This window comes from Hemicordylus capensis, chromosome 1 (genome assembly GCF_027244095.1).
Source record: "Hemicordylus capensis ecotype Gifberg chromosome 1, rHemCap1.1.pri, whole genome shotgun sequence".
In the NCBI taxonomy this organism is placed as follows: Eukaryota; Metazoa; Chordata; class Lepidosauria; order Squamata; family Cordylidae; genus Hemicordylus; species Hemicordylus capensis.
Genome location: NC_069657.1, coordinates 305,713,365 through 305,731,631, shown reverse-complemented (window position 1 = coordinate 305,731,631; position 18,267 = coordinate 305,713,365). Strand labels below are relative to the sequence as shown.

At 42.5% G+C, this 18,267-nt stretch overlaps 1 protein-coding gene across 50 annotated transcripts in view; it reads right to left on the bottom strand.

The window, feature by feature from the left end:
* Positions 1-18,267, bottom strand: part of RIMS1 (regulating synaptic membrane exocytosis 1) — a 382,988-nt gene that overhangs the window by 80,855 nt on the left and 283,866 nt on the right. The gene's annotated exons all lie outside the window — the stretch shown is intronic.

The following is an 18,267-nucleotide window of genomic DNA, read 5'->3' as shown; positions in this document are numbered from 1 at the left end:
CTCTTTCCGCGTCTGAGGGGTGGCTGCGGGGAGAGGGGAGAGCAGAGCAGTCTGTCTCCCTTCTCCCCCTCCCCTGGTGGCGTGGGAGCAGGAATGTCACTGTGCTCATCCATTTGGGTCAGCGTCTTTAAGCAAATGCAAGGTGACGTCATCTCTCAACTGTGCAGACATGCCTCACAGTTGCTTAAAGATGCTGGCCCGAACAGATGGGCACAGCATCACTCCTGCTCCCAACTCATTGCCGCTGGGGGAGGGGGGGAAAGGGAGGAGGACTGCTCTGCTTCCCCCCTCGCAGCCACCCCTTGGCCACAGCAAAGTTTGAGGGGGGTGGCCTCACACGGGGGGGGGGGGGGCTCACAGCTGGGCAGTCCAGCCATTACTTTGGTGCACCCCTGGGCATGCAACGTGGGTGAGTAATGTCTGAAGAGGGCTAAGCAGGAGACTAAAATCAGAATATAAACCACAGACATCAAACTGTTATAAAATCAGACAAGTTATTCATTAAATTAATTCATTTGTTGCTCTAGCTCATTAAGCCTCAACAACTTACTCACTCATAAGTATTGTTAAGAGTACATATTGTTAAGAGTACTGATGAGCTATGTCCCTGAAATTTGGTACATAAGCCCAGAACATTAAAACCATCTGAAAATGGGACCTTGGTATACTTCTTTCCCATGTGGGGCTCAAAATCGATTCTCGATTGATCAAGAAGTCCCGGGTCACACAGAAAGCTGACATTTGGCATAAAAACAGATGCTCAGAAAGACAGACATTTGTAAGTCTCTCCCTAGAAGCAGAGGGCAAGAGGTGTACCACCAAAGGATCATGGTACTTCCAAGTCACCCAGAAAACTGAAATTCAGTATATGTATGGCCTATGGCATGCTGATGTCTGGGCGGGGTGGGGGGGTGGGGTGGACCCTGAAAAACTGAAAATGGGCATTTTTGTACCTAACAGTCAAAACCTGGAGTCTGACTTTTACTTCACAGCAGAAGCCAGTATTCCAGTACAAAGCAAGCCAAACTGCATTTAAAGTGGAATGTTGGGCAGTAGGAATTCCATTGCCCCAATTCACTCACAGAGGTTATCAAACCTGTTACAGTATTTCTCAATGAATGAAAGCCTTGACATTTGGCACACAGAATGGGCAGGTTCAGATATAACATGAAGCCATGGTTAAACTTTGGTTTGGGAGCATATGCTCCTTCCTCCCCTTTACTCATGTGAGTTACAACCCATCTGGGTTTATGGTGCTTCAAATAAACCAAGCTCTGAATACAAGGTATGAAGTGAGTTTAAGAGATCTAAGTTTATTTCAAATACTGATTGGCTAGTTCAGATGACAAGGCCGATCTTGGCTTCTTTCTAATTGCATTCAGAAGCAGAATTCTTATGACTTGTGTGAGAAGAGAATATGTGCTCCCAAGGCTCAAGAATGCAACGCAAAGTCAAGGTTTAGCCTTGATTGTGTGTGATATCTGCCCACAGTCTGGGGTACCATGATTACTAGAAAAGTCAGTAAAAACCTGACATTTTTAGATTTCCCCCCAATAGCTCAAACTACAGTCCAAATGTACACCCCTACTGGCTAGTAGTTTCATACTAGCAAGGAAACTGATATTTGGTACATATACCAAAGATACCCTAATTAGCACAAAAGTCTGAAGAAGGACATTTGAACAGCTTACCCTAAAAAGTGAACCCCTAGATGATGAAGGTCCACCCAGGCCACTTAGAAAGCTGAGATTTGGCAATACATTGTCTATGATTAGACAATTTCAAAGAGAAAGTATCTTAGTGAATCTCTTCCTATACTAGAAATGGGGGGGAAAGGGCGACAACTCATGGCAGAGACACAAGCTATATTCAGATGTGATGTTGTGCCTGCATTCAGATGTCTGTATGCAGCCACATGTTTTTGTGTGAATGACCAGACCCGCATTCATTTCAAAAGTGAATCTTAGTAAAGAATAGGAAGTATAGTGCTATACTTGTGTTCAGTGTAACATGTGAGTAACCATCCCTGTGTACAGATTTGTATCTGTGTATACTGTATATAGATTGTATGAGAACTGAACGTTTTAAAGTTGTACACACAAACTCTCACCTGGGCGGTGGGAGGGGTGGGTGGGAAGGCAGACTCCTACCTGCTTCCCTGCAGATGATCAACATGCATGTGCAGGGGAAGCCATCGGTGCTCTGCTGGCTGGAGAGGGAAAGCACGCTCTAGGTCCTCCACGGACTCAGAATGAAGCACGCTTGCAGTGGAACAGCTGCTCTTAGTTTTGCAGCCGCTCTGCTCCAGGAAGAGCTGCTCTTTCCCCACAGCTTGCTTTTGAAAATGGTGGCAGGCAGGTTGGGAGCCCAGTTCCCCAGAGTCAATCATTAACACGATAGCCTACTGAGGTAAAGCAAACCATGGGTTCATTTTACCCCAGTAAAACCCTGGGTAGAGAAACTGGGCTGCAGCGGAGGCTCCTGGGGTTCCAGACGATACGAGCTGCCTGGGGTAACCCAGGCAGCTATTCTCATGCGAATCGCCTTATTATGTGAATAGAGTTCTAGTAATTACTGGAGCAGTCTGAATAGGGGGCATTTTTACATCTTATGCTAAGTGGCACTTACCAGCATTCTTAATCATGGGGCGAATATCTCCCCAAGGACAGTGTTCCATTTGTCTGTGTGGAGAGACAGAGTGCATCAGCACTTACTGAGGTGCTTTCATGGGTGCTGTACCTGGGTTCATGTGCAGCACTGTGGTATACAGGGTTGGACACGTAGCACAGTGTATAGCACTGTGGGTGCTGTACAGAGTCTTTGGTTTGATAATGCCTGAAAAGGGCTGCAGTTCAGCTCACAGCAGAGACCACCACTCCAGCACAGAAAAAGCCAAGTGGCACTAGGAGGAAATGATATATTGTGAGAGCGCCATTGTCTCTTCTAACACTGCAATGGTTGAGGGAAGAAGGGAAAACTTCCAGTAGCAGCTGGGTGTATATAATTATGCTTGTAGAATGCAAACTTCATTTCAAATAGTGTTACATTTTTTAATACTGACATGCTAGAAGTGCATTGCGGCCTTAATAGATTATGGTGTCTGATTGCCCTCTCCCCACAAATGCAAAAACATGTCTCACATGTAAGGTCTGATGGGCTTTTATTCTACATGCAGAGTGCCATATTAATTAATTCAAACATGTATACTTCCGTATCACTGGGGCCTGCGAGTAGTTTTGATTTGACTTCAGTAAACAATAAAATAAGAACGTTATCCACAAGATCTAGCACTTTGTCCCAGGTCTCATGACGTTTTGCTCCAGAAACATGGGAGAGATGCTGCTTGTATCAGGAGAGTGTATATACAAACACAATGCAAACATGGTGAAAAATTAAGTAGTACCACTTTCCCTCTAATACTCGCCCCCCGCCTTCCAATTTGGTAAAGGGAGATTTTTTTTAAAAACCCTTTACTAAGATACTAAATACTAGCCCCCAAACTCTAAGATCAGACTTAATAAAAAGGTATACACTTATACAATAAAATAATAAATGCAATTTAAAAGGCCACATGTTTACTTAGAGAACTGGTATAGTATAGGAGCGAAGAGACTGAGCTGCAAATCAGGACTTCCCCAGCATGAATCTTGCTTCAGCCGTGAATGCATCTGGTGGCTTTAGGCAATCCACTCCTCCTCAGCTTCAGCTCTAATATAGAGCTAATAATACTTACCTTACATGGCTGTTTTACATTCACGTAAAGAGCTTTGAATATTTGGAGGTGCTATACAAATGCTAAGTACTATTTAATATTTTCCACATTCTTAGCCATGATACCACATTCTCAGCCACAATACAATATGTCAGTGTTATTTATCTAGCTATACTTTGCAAATACAGGTTTTTGTGTGTGTGGAAAATGCCATATACTAAGCCCTAAACAATTTAGACTTGGGGTATTTCATTTGACTTATATTCCCATATAGACATCTCCCATATAGACCTGCCCGTCAGTTCAGATCTGTAGGAGAGGCCCTCTTGCTAGTGCCACCATTGTCAGCAGTTAAAGGGGTAGGGGCACGTGAGAAGGCTTTCTCTGTGGTGGCCCCTAGGTTGTGGAATGCCCTCCCCTCTGAGGTGCGCCAAGCTCCAACATTGTGCACATTCAGGAGGATGGTGAAGATGAACCTCTTTGCCCTGGCCTTTGACTAGAGATGTAGTAGTTCTTCCCCTCTCAGGCACTGTATTTTTTACTGTATTTTTGATTTTATGATGCTGTCTTTTAATTATGTTTCATATTGGTTTTATTGTAACCCGCTCTGAGACCGTGGGGTATAAGTCAGGCTAGAAATATAATAAATAAATAAATATTTTTTCTCCCAGCCCTTCAGTACAATACTACTCAGGGCAGCTAACAGACAATAGGATTAATACAATACAGACAATTGGAAATTAATAAAATTCAATTAGAACAAGACCCAGTTTAAGAGAACATCTTCTTCTGCATGAGCCCCACCACTTGTTAAGGTCACCTGTAGTGGGAGAGATTCGCCTGCAGTTGCCACCATCTTGACTGGTGGCAACTTGGGATTCTATATATCTATATCCCAAGGGATTCTTGGCATTTTCTATATCTACCCCTGAGCTATGGAACATACTCCCTGGCAAACTAAAAGGCTTTACACACGATCTGTGTGTAGAGCCAAAACGGAGTCTGCAAGGAGAACGGCTCAAAGCCACTCTCCCTACAGACGATCAGACAGAACTCCCTGGATGGCTGGATCGCCCACCCAGATGATTGTTGGCTCCATCATAGAGCCAATGGGGGCAGCGGGGTTTAAGGGCATCCTGGCCCCCAGAAATTAGCCTCTAAGTGTCTTAACCTCTGTGGCCTGTAGGAAGGCCTTGAAGCCACACCTGTTTAACCAGGCTTGTGATTGATATCTTAACTGTTTTTATCTGCTCTTAACAATTTTCATTGCTTTTAACTTTGTAATTGCTTTAATTACCTGTTTTCCCATTTTTCCCTGTAAACTGCCACGAGTAGTTTACAGCAGTAAACTACAGTACACAGTAAACTACAGTTTACACAGCAGTATAAAAATAAAAATGCAATCAATCAATCATATTCTAATAACCATATTTAAAATGTTCCCTTGAATTCAGTTAGATGCTTTTAAGTCCCACCTAAGTCGCATGGTGTAATTTTTACAAGATTTATTGAATTTTATTATTATTATTAGCCTACTTTCCATAAGGAAAGTAAGTCCCACCTAAGTCGCATGGTGTAATTTTTACAAGATTTATTGAATTTTATTATTATTATTAGCCTACTTTCCATAAGGAAAGTAAGCTTATGAGATCAGAATGAGTAAGCATTGTGAGTGTGTGTGAGAGTGTGTCTGTGACCATCTGTCCATGTGTCCCCACCATCAACTTCACAATACCTGGACCAATATGAACCAAATTGGGTACAGTTGAAGGGACACCTCAATGGCATAGCTTGTGATGATGTCATCCACCTCAGTTCAAGATGGTGGCTGTATAAACGTTTGAGGCACAATGTGGCTAACTTGTGAAACACCTAAATGATTTGTACCAAAGTTACTACAGCTGTATGGACATCTCAATGGTGTAGTTTGTGATGATGGCTTCTACCCCAATTCAATATGGTGGATGCATAAACATTTAAGGCACAATTGGGCTAGCTTGTGGACCGTCTAACTGATTTGAACAAAATTGTAGTGAGTGACATATTGGGACACCTGGCAGATGTATAAACATTTGAGGTGCACGTGGGCCAACTTGTGAACTGCCTAACCAATTTGAACTAAATTTATTACAGCTGTAGGGACACATAGGGACACCTCAGTGGTGTAGTTGGATGATGTCATCCACCCTGATTCAAGATGGTGGATGTCTAAACATTTGAGGCACAAGTGGGATAACTTGTGGACTGTTTAATAGATTTGAACCAAATTTGGTACAATTGTAGTGAATGACAGATAGGGACAACACAGTGGCGTAGTTTGTGATAACATCATCTACCTCAATTCAAGATGGCAGATGTGTGAATGTTTAATGCGCAGGTGGGCTAACTTGTGAATTACCAAACTGATTTGAACTAAATCTGTACATTTGCGGGGACACATAGGGACACCTCAATGACAAAGTCTGTGATGGTGTAATCCACCCCAATTCAAGGTGACAGACACATGAATGTTTGAGGTGCAAGTGGGCTAACTTGTGAACCACCTAACCAAGCTCAACCAAATTTGGAACAGTGGTAGGAACACATAAGAACACCTCAGTGGCATAGCTTGTGATGATATCATCCACCCCAATTCATCTTATTTGTTTGTTATTTCTCTGTGTAAACCACCCTGACCCATTTTTGGAAAGGCAATATAGAAATATAATAAATAACAACAACAACAACAACAGATGATGATGATGATGATGATAATGTCAATAATGCGAAACTATTCAACACCAATGAAAGAAAGCAGGCCTACAAGAAAGAACAAGTCAAGAACTGAGCAGAAAAATGGAAAAATAAGCCACTGCATGGTCAATATTTGCACAATATAAGTGGAAAATCAGACATCACCAAGACCTGGCAATGGCTTAAGAATGGCAACTTGAAGAAAGAAACAGAGGGTTTAATACTGGCTGTGCAAGAACAGGCACTTAGAACAATCGCAATAAGAGCAAAAGTCGAAAAATCCACCACAAACAGCAAGTGCCGCCTTTGTAAAGAAGCAGATGAAACCGTGGACCACCTGATCAGTTGTTGTAAGAAGATCGCACAGACTGACTACAAACAAAGGCATGACAAGGTAGCAGGGATGATACACTGGAACATCTGCAAAAAATACAATCTACCTGTAGCCAAAAATTGGTGGGACCATCAAATTGAAAAAGTTGAAGAAAATGAAGATGTAAAAATATTATGGGACTTCCGACTACAAACAGACAAACATCTGCCACGCAATACACCAGATATAACTGTAGTCGAGAAGAAAGAAAAACAAGTCAAAATAATTGACATAGCAATACCAGGGGATAGCAGAATAGAAGAAAAAGAAATAGAAAAAAATCACCAAATACAAAGATCTACAAACTGAAATTGAAAGGCTGTGGCAGAAGAAGACCAAAATAATCCCAGGGGTAATTGGCGCCCTGGGTGCAGTTCCAAAAGACCTTGAAGAGCACCTCAACACCATAGGGGTCACATAAATCACCATCAGCCAATTACAAAAAGCAACTTTACTGGGAACAGCCTATATTCTGCGAGGATATCTATAACAACAGCAACAACATTGACAATAAAATTCAGCCATCCCAGGTCCTTGGGAAGGACTCAATGTCTGGATAAAACAAACCAGTCAATAACACCTGTCTGACTGTGTAAATAAATAATAATAATAATTCAAGAGGAGATTTGAATTATCTCAAATAATTCAAGGGCAATATAGAAATATAATAATAATAATAATAATAATAATAATAATAATAATAATAATAATCCAACTAGAAGAGGTTATTTAAAAAGAATGTACCAAATTTGGAAAGAGAAGCATCCAGACACAGAAATAACAGAACAAAGGCTAGCAGACCAGAGAAGATTCATAATAAGAAATAAAGTATTCACAGGAGTTGAGCTGGAAAAACTGCAAAGAGCAACACAGGCTCAAGATAAGGAAGAAGAATTATCACCAATTGAAGAAGTTGCTCAGGTGCAGGTGGAGGAGGTGTTGGAAATCGAGGATGCCACTGTTGCTGAACTGTTTCAAAATCAAAACCAGGCAACCGCCCCTTTGCCTTCACCTCAAAAACCCAAATGCCATTTAACAGAAAAGCAACAAGAACTAAAGCAAAAAATAACTGAGCACATGAACCAAACAACCACCAGGGTTCAACTTCCAGCTCTAAAAACAGTTGCCAAAAAACAACTTGCTCAGGCATTAAAAGATGTCAATGCTGCACTTGCAGAAATAACAACCAATAATTTGCCAGAAACAAACCAACTAATGTACAGTGCAGCAACAATAACAACACAAGAGCTCGTATATAAGATCAGTGGACCTGTAAAAAAAGAAAGCAGTACGTCACCTAAATGGAAGATTAGATTAGAAAATAAAATCTCCAGGCTTAGATCAGATGCTAGTAAATTGAAAGATATGAAAGACAAGAAGCTGAAGAATGAAAACACCAACCATTATCTGATCCAAAAATACCACCTAGATTCAAGGAAAATTAGAGAAGTCCTGGAAATAATAAAGCAGCAAATAACAGCAGTGTCAAAGAAGATTAGCAGAAATGAAGCCAGAATTACACAACACAGGCAGAATCTCCAATTCCAGTCGAATCAGAGACGTTTCAACCAAAGCATAGAAGGAGAAACTGCAAGAAACCTAGAAACACCAAATAAAGAATAAACAGTGCAATTCTGGCGGGAATTATGGGACAATCCAATAGATTATAATAAAAAAGCAGGCTGGATGAAAGAGGTCAAAAAATGTAACCAACAAATACAAGATCTAATAATAACACCAGAATTAATAAGTGAAAGAGCAAAGAAAATTAAAAATTCGACTGCGCCAGGCGACGATGAACTGCATGGTTTTTGGCTTAAACACCTAACAAGCCTTCATAAACAACTATCAAAACAGTTCAATCACATTATGAAAGGCGGTGATATTGAACAATGGCTAACAACTGGGAAAACTCATCTCATCATAAAAGACCCAGCAAAAGGTGCAGTTCCAAGTAATTATAGACCGATAACCTGCCTGCCAACCATGTTCAAATTATTAACTGGAATAATAGCAGATGAAGTGATGCAACACTTATTAACTAACAAACAGCTTCCAGTTGAACAGAAAGGAAATTGCCCGAACACCAGAGGCACAAAAGACCAGCTGCTGATTGACAAAATGATTTTAGAAAACTGCAAGAGAAGAAAAACCAATCTAAGTGTTGCATGGATTGACTACAAGAAAGCCTTCGATTCATTGCCTCACACGTGGATACTAAAATGTTTAGAAACAACTGGTGTCAGCAAAAACATTCAGATATTTATTTAAAAAGCAATGAGCATGTGGAGTACACAGTTAACAATCAATGGCGAGGCACTTGGACGGGTTAGCATTAGAAGAGGCATTTTCCAAGGGGACTCACTATCCCCTCTGTTGTTTGTAATTGCCATGACCCCACTTTCACAAATACTAAACAAAACAGGCCTCGGATACCAAACATCTAAAACATCAAGTCAAATCAACCATCTGCTGTACATGGACGATCTGAAGTTGTATGGAAAGTCCCAGTCAGAAATCGAATCACTGTTAAACACTGTCCGTATATTCAGTAGCGATATAGCAATGGAGTTTGGACTAGAGAAGTGTGCTGCATTAATAATGAAAAGAGGAAAAATAACAAAAACAGAAGGAATAGAACTGCCCAATGGAAGCAAGATCAAGAACCTGGAAGAGAAAGAACCTTACAAATACTTGGGCATTCTCCAGGCTGATAACATTGCACACACTGAAGTTAAAAGAAAAATTGGAAGTGAATACATCAGGAGAGTTAGAAAAATCCTCAAGTCCAAACTCAATGGCGGGAACACCATACAAGCCATAAACACCTGGGCTATACCTGTTATCAGATACACTGCAGGAATAATAGACTGGACCCAGGCAGAGCTAGAGACGCTAGATCATAAGACCAGGAAAATCATGACCATCAATCATGCTCTGCACCCCCGCAGTGATGTAGATAGGCTCTACCTCCCTCGCAGCTCAGGTGGAAGAGGAATGCTGCAAGTCCATCAAACAGTAGAGGAGGAGAAAAGAGGCCTTGAAGAAAATATCAAGGACAGTGAAGAAGATGCACTTAAAATGGTCAAGAACGAGAAACTATTCAACACCAATGAAAGAAAGCAGGCCTACAAGAAAGAACAAGTCAAGAACCGAGCAGAAAAATGGAGAAATAAGCCCCTGTATGGTCAATATTTGCACAATATAAGTGGAAAATCAGACATCACCAAGACCTGGCAGTGGCTTAAGAATGGCAACTTGAAGAAAGAAACAGAGGGTTTAATACTGGCTGCACAAGAACAGGCACTAAGAACAAACGCAATAAGAGCAAAAGTCGAAAAATCCACCACAAACAGCAAGTGCCGCCTTTGTAAAGAAGCAGATGAAACAGTGGACCACCTGATCAGCTGTTGTAAGAAGATCGCACAGACTGACTACAAGCAAAGGCATGACAAAGTAGCAGGGATGATACACTGGAACATCTGCAAAAAATACAAGCTACCTGTAGCCAAACATTGGTGGGACCATCAAATTGAAAAAGTTGAAGAAAATGAAGATGTAAAAATATTATGGGACTTCCAACTACAAACAGACAAACATCTGCCACGCAATACACCAGATATAACTGTAGTCGAGAAGGAAGAAAAACAAGTCAAAATAATTGACATAGCAATACCAGGGGATAGCAGAATAGAAGAAAAAGAAATAGAAAAAATCACCAAATACAAAGATCTACAAATTGAAAATGAAAGGCTGTGGCAGAAAAAGACCAAAATAATCCCAGGGGTAATTGGCGCCCTGGGTGCAGTTCCAAAAGACCTTGAAGAGCACCTCAACACCATAGGGGCCACAGAAATCACCATCAGCCAATTACAAAAAGCAGCTTTACTGGGAACAGCCTATATTCTACGACGATATCTATAACAATTGACAATAAAATTCAGCCATCTCAGGTCCTTGGGAAGGACTCGATGTCTGGATAAAACAAACCAGTCAATAACACCTGTCTGACTGTGTAAACAAGCATTATTATTATTATTATTATTATTATTATTATTATTATTATTATTATTATTCCAGATGAGATTTGAGTCCCACATCACATGAACCTGCTGCATGAGGAAGTGAAATTGCCTTTGTGTGGAAATTGCCTTTGTGTGGTGGCTGGTCCAAGTAGTGAACACTGTCATGTGTACCAACTCACTACACAGATCTGGTCCCACCACATGGATTGTCTCCACATTGCAACAAGCTTCCATCAGGAATACTAATTTGTGTTTAGCATGGGAAGAAATTACATTGTGGGGGACACAATACAATAAAGGTGTTGGTTATGTGGCCTCAGCTGACCACAGAGGCAACTTCAAGCAGCTTCCATATGGCAGCTGTATGGTGAGAAGCAGCCTTAAGTACTCATGCTTATTAAGAGATTTGTAGATGATAGACTTAGTCAGGTGTATAGAAATAAACAGGAGAGCTTTTTAAAACTCTCCTGTTGTAATTTTTTTTTAATTAAGAGATTTCTGGCCTGATTAATAAACTTACCTCCGTCCTCTTTACATGGCAGAGGAGCAGCTGTGTGACCCTTTCCTCCCTCAAACTTAAGGGGTTGGTTTGGATGATATCCATTCCCAGCATACTGGCCCACATAACTAAAAATGTAATGTGCCAGGTACATACATCCTTATGTTTTCCAACCATGTCTTGACATCCTGGCAGCATGTTCCTTTTATCACGTGGGGTGGGTGGGGTAGTTAAATACTAGTTTTTAAATGTATTTGGGCTGCATTTAAAGCAGCAGTTTTGATAAACCTACCCCACCCCTGCCATGATAAACATGACAGGAAGATATGTACCAGGATGTACAAGGAAGATGTAAGGATGTGCCTTTTGTTAGAAGCAGTCTTAGGAAATAAGAGCCAGAAGACTCTCCAATATCTCACTTGCCTGTTGAGAATTCTGAAGCACTCCCACTGACAGGCAGAGAATGCTGGAAGGAAGGGGAAGCCATTGGTTGGCTTTCTGCCCACTGGTCATCTCCACAAACCTTTCCAGTTAGCCGCTAATTTCACCTACTTTTCTGCCTCCGAACTTATAAAGAAAATCAGTCCCTAAAGAGTAGAGATGGGCCAAAATTGAAAAAGGGAATGTTTGAATTACAGTGGCTCCCATATGTTGGGCACCGCCCCCTCCCCTCCCCAATTGTCTCTACCAACCAAGTCAAAAGGTCAAGTCAAGGTGAGAGAATCTCTGCTAGCTGTACTTTCCTGCAATCATGTTCTCATTTGTGAGGCCATCAGGGGTCTGAGGAGGAGGTGAGCCCAAGGACAAATTGCTGATGTATCACACCATAGATTCCTGAAAGCTCTTGACCAACCTGACCTTGTCAATGAAAATTAATAACTTGTGAATCCCTATCGGTAGACAAAATAACATTTTGTGAGCTACTGAGTTTGTTAATCACTCCCAAGATGGAATCTGCATTCAACGAGTCAGAATTTGGTTGAATTCAGATGTAATAGGAAGCTGGAGGTCCCTTCACCTCCAGTTTGCTCACCTGCATGTCCAAATTCAGGAAAATTGAGTTTGTGGTGGAAAGGGACCCACGGTTTCCCTCCCCAAATTCCATTCTGAGCCTTCAGTCAGAGTGGAGTATAGCTGCTGCAAACTCAATTTCTGCGGTGCCAGCATTACATCCGAACACTAGTACCACAGTTTCAGCCCCATGGAACTGGAGTTGAGGGAGGAAGCTCCTCCTTCACTCCAGCTTGATTGGCTGTGTGGGCTGCCCTTCTGTGGAGAAGGAAGTCCACACAGCTAGCTCCCCTACCTCTCTGCTGTCTCGCTGACTGCAGAGAGGCAGCTCTCCCAAACATCTGAATGTGGACAGGAGAGTGGGTGGGGGCGATTGGCGGTTTTCTGCAATCCCTCTAGCACTTACAATAGCAATAGCACTTACATTTATATACCGCTCTATAGCCGGAGCTCTCTAAGCGGTTTACAATGATTTAGCATATTGCCCCCAACATTCTGGGTACTCATTTTACCGACCTTGGAAGGATGGAAGGCTGAGTCAACCTTGAGCCCCTGGTCAGGATCGAACTTGTAACCTTCTGGTTACAGGGCGGCAGTTTTACCACTGCGCCACCAGGGGCTCTACCCTCTGAAGTCACCTATACATCCCAAAAATATACCCGAGGGCTTACGATATTTTCAGAAAAGAACAGGCAGCTGCAGAGAGCAGGGGGAGCACCAAAAAAATGCCCCTCCCCTCCCTGCACACAGAAGCATTAGTGTGTAGTATGAATATAGGCCAGCATTAGAGTGATTACTAAAGTTTTGGTAGCTATGAATATTGTTAAAGAGGAAAGAAAACACCAAAACTCTGACTTTGTCCAAGTCCGATGATTGCTGCAATGGCTGCACTAATTGTCCCTCTCACTCTGTTTCTTGTGCATTCATATTGGGAAATGGTTGGGGGAAGCTGTCTAGCAGATATGGATACTTATATTCATGAGCAGACAATCAGTTGTGATGCTGAAGTGCTTCCTCCTTCCTCCATTATTGTTCCCTATTTGGGACCATGGTGCAAAGGCAGCAGAAAATAGCAGGTACTATTTCCCTGACACTTTCAGGTTATGTCACTGCAATGATGGCAGGAAGGAAACAGGAATGTCTCCTTTTGATAAAGACAAACTGCCATGCAATCAGAGGTTTCTGAGGTATTAGGCAAACTTCAGCTTGTTTTTTAATCTGCCCTGGCAACTTTAAGCCAACCCAATGGAGATCCTAGTTGAGTTTCCACAAAGAAGTGTCTAGAAAGCAAAAATGAGATCTTGCTACAAACATTTATCCAACTTCTGCTGAGTCAGAAAACAACTGGCAGACTGCAGGAAGGAATGCCATACTAGGGACCAGGTCTCACAATACGTGAGACCCAGTTTGGGGCGGTGAGTGGGCAGAGCAGGCTAAGCCCGGCCCACATGATTGCTGGATCTGAGATGGAGACGGTGGGTGCTGGGGAGCTCAGGGGCCGCGCGGCCCCCGGAAGCCCCAATATGCCCTGCGTGAGTGCACCGGGCATACTGGGGAGACCCCTGGCTTTCCACCTCCTCTCTGGGGGGCTACTCACAATTTTGAAAAACAGGTTTGCGGAGCGCTCGCTCCGCAAACCTGGTTTGGGGGCAGGGGTTCTTGAGCGGGTTACCCACTCTAGAACCACCGGGCTCACAGCCGAGCCCGGTGGTTCTGACGGTCTGCAAAAATCGGGCTAGGCTCTCCTAGCCCGATTTTTGCTGATCGTCAGCATAGCCCCTAGAAGTAGTCTCACTTTTTTTTAAACACATCTGTCTCTTATCCTGAAGTATAATCCATACATTCTGGAATGGCATCAGAGGCAACTTAGAGAACCTTAGATTTAGGACTGCGTTCAGACAGCAGTGCAGATTTAAACCCGTAATAGCAAATCAGGTCAATAAGCAATCAGGATCTTACACATCTAAGAAAGCCTTAGAGGCCAGCATTATGCTCACATCTGCAGTATGGGATAAGCAGTTCCAGTTTTAGGAGTTGCAAACACTAGGAATGGCACAAAATTGGTAGAGAGGGTTAGGGATGAGTAGAGCATTATAAAATACACTGGAGCTGTAACAAGAAAAGCTGTCATTTAAAGTAGTGTCTTGTAAGATAATGTGAAACTTAAGAAAGCAAGTTGTGCTTTGAATTAAAATCAGCAATGTTTTCTTGAGTGACCTCTGTAAGCCACTGATGAGCCAATCCTAAGCACCATATATAGAAATTAATACCAATGAAACGCCACAATTTAGAATTGGTATCCATAAATGTACCTTTCAGTTACAGTTTTCAGTTTCAGAGCGTACCTTTTCATTCACAAAAGGTATGTATTAGTGATGTGCAAAACTCTTATCCATGTGGACGAATCGAGATTCATCCACTGATTCAAAGCTCAGCTCAGGCACCTTTAAAAGAGAGGAGAGTAGGTCCATACCTGCTCCTCCACCATTGCTGCAGCACCTGCCCTCAACACCCCTTGAGAGGTGCTGATGCAGTGGCAGCATGCAAATGGCCACTGCGCATGCACAGAGGCCATGTGCATGCCACCGCCGCACTGGTGCCACATGAGAGGTGCTGGGGGTGCACCGCTGCCGCAAGAAGCTGTGGCAAGTGGTGGAGGAACAGGTACAAACCTGTTTTTCTCACTTGTAAAGGTGCCCAAGCTGACTGTCGAATCAGTGCACGAATCTCAATTTGTGCACATCCCTACCCAGCATACCCTGGAAACCCCCACCCCCACTCAATTAGCCTTGAAGAATTTTGAACATTCAACAAAAATACTCAAAGCATCCTGGAAGTTCTGCCCCCACCTTACCAAAGCAACCCCCCCCCCAAAAAAAACCACTCACACAAACACCTTATTTTGGGAAAGGGGAGGACTCAAAAGAGACCTTTCAGGGACTCTCCTTACCTGCAAATGATGCTTGGAGGATTACTCCCTGCTGGAGATTGTCTTTTGAACACCAAAAGACCTATGATCCCCACCAGGAAATGATACTCCAAGGCCCTTTCTGTGTGGTAATGTGCCCTTATCTTGTTTCCTTGGGGAACCGGAGAATTGACACGGTAGACGGTGCATTGGTGGGTGTGAATTCCATGCTTGAGCTGGGCCCAGCTTGAAAGGCCAAATGCAAAAAAGGACCAGACTTTTCAACCAGGGGAGTTCAATTTTGGGCTCCTTGAATTTGAAGTCTCAGCCCATCTCCCCTATGTATATTACAGAAAGTCTTTATAGATTTAATGCAAGGACAAATGAGAAATAAATGCATGTTCCACTTGAATCTTGAGTGAGTGAATTTAGAGTGAGGAGGACTTAATATTCTCCAAGTGTTTAATGATTGCTATAGAAAAAGATGCTATCAATAATCTTGGAGAAACATAGTAAACATTCAAGAAAAATCTTAACACATATGATCTAACATGTCTTAATATTTCTTTTCAATTACATTGATGTACCTCACACTCCTTGCTCCTATCATTATCTAGTCTACAGCTACAGCCTCCACCCACAGTATATTGTCCCCACACCACACACAGAAATGCAGACATATGTACATTTCCAAGACCCCTTGGGACACTCAATGCTTAGTCTTTGTCTCATTAGCCATATTCATACATTATAAAGCAGAAGGCTGTACTCATGTATAGCCTTTGAAAGAATGCCATAAGTTCTGCCTGGCATACATCCAAGTCCTGCATTCACACACACCCCAGCAGGTCAATTCACATTTACAGTGTTTGAAGAGGTGAATGCTTTTAGTAGGCTTTTAGTACTCATGTACAGCCTCTGAAAGAACGCCATAAGTCCTGCCCGGTTTGTCATTCACTCACATATACCCCAGCAAGTCAATTCATGTTTATGGTGTTTGAAACAGGGGCATAACTATAATAAGGCAAGGGGAGACAGTTGTCTGGGGGCCCACTGCCTTGCCCCCCCCCCGATGCAAGTCACATGACTGACTCCCCCAGCTGCACACCTGCCCGGGCTTCCTTCAGTTGTATTCATCCTCCAAAACTGATGTGAGTGTTAAGACCTGGAGCTACCAGAACAGCATGTCTTTCTCTAGTACCATTAAATGACTTGCATTGTCCACAATTTACAAAACCTTTTTCAAAATAATTTAGGATGATGTTCGTTACCACTATTCAGCCTCATTTAAGATTTCTTTACTTCATGAGCTGAGCTTTGGGGGGGGGGGGCATTTTAAAATCTTGTCTCTAGGCCCACTCCAACCTTGCTATGCCCCTGGTTTGAAGAGGTAAATGCTTTTAATGTGTGTTGGTGGATGCTTCTGAGATGGTCAGGCTTGGATTCCCAAGCCTGCCAATCATGAAGTGCCCACTGTCTTGCTTTCAGGATTTGCCTCTTTAGATCAGGGGTTCCCAACATGTGGTACTTCAGATATTGCTGAACTATAACTCCCATCATTTCCAGTTAACATTTATTATACCTAGCAATGATGGGAGTTGTAGTTCAGCAGCAACTGGAATACCACAGGTTGGGAACCCCTGCTTTAGATTAATACTATAACCATGGAGCAGGGGGAGATGATGCTTCAGGCAGGACTTCCAGTGTACTTTCAGAGCCTCTCCTGTGAGATCTTGCACCTGCGTGTCTCCCACTGAGCCTTTCTCTTGAGACGTCTTCTCAACACAGGTGAAATTCCAGCTTCCACCTAATCAGTCTCCTCAGCCCTCATCTCTGCCAGCTGTTCAGATTCCTCTGTCTGCTGCCGTTCCAGCTCAGCTCCAGAGTCTGTTCTCACAGCCAAATCCTGCTGCTGTGCCTCTGAGCCTGTACTCCCACCCAAGTCCTCCCTCATTTCCTCTGACTTTTCTGACTCAGAGGTCTGGGCCATGACAATCTGCCATCTTGAATTGGGGTGGATGACATCATTACAAACTTTACCATTGAAGTGTCCCTATGTGCCCCTACAACTGTTCCAAATTAGATTCAAATCAGGCAGTTCACAAGTTAGCCCACTTGCACTTCAAACATTGAAGTGTCCCTATGTGTCCCTACAACTGTTCCAAATTAGATTCAAATCAGGCAGTTCACAAGTTAGCCCACTTGCACTTCAAACATTTACATGCCCGTCATCTTGAATCTGGGTGGATGACATAATCACAAACTATGCTGTTGAGGTATCACTATATGTTCCTACAACTGTACCCAATTTGGTTCATATTGGTTCAGGCATTGCAAAGTTGATGGGGGGTGGGGGGCATGCACACACACAAACACACACAGCTGGGTGATCTCATAAGCTTACTAAGGAAAGTAGGCTAGAAATGGCCAAAAATCTAATTCAAAATCTGGGTAAACGGAAATACTTTAAAACCCATTTAAATCCATTCACTTTAGCATTTAGAATTATAGCATTCAGCCTATAATTAGAATAATTCAGCCTATAGTTAGAATGCTAACTTCATCTTCAATATTTTTTAATTTACTGTTGATTACTTTGGTTTAAAAGTAGCATATAAATGGAATAAATAAATCATAAATAAATGTAACTATGTAGGTGGATCACTACTGTATCCCAGCAGAGCACTACAGAGAATCACCATCACTTCTACTCACTCACTCCCCGCCCCGCTCTCTCTTACACACAGTCTGCCTTCAGGCCAATTATAATCATAGTATCAAAATGGTACAGTTGCCCTGGATCTCTAGACTGAATTATTCCCCTTTTGACTGATCCTGTGGCAGACAATAGTATGAGAACTACCTCCATATCCACAGACAGAGGTCTTCCATAGCAAGCTCAAAACTGGTTCAGCATCTCCAACAATATCCCAAGTGACATAATTTATGAAATTAAACATGTGCATGTATAGCGAGGCAAGGATGACTCTGGTAATATATACAATC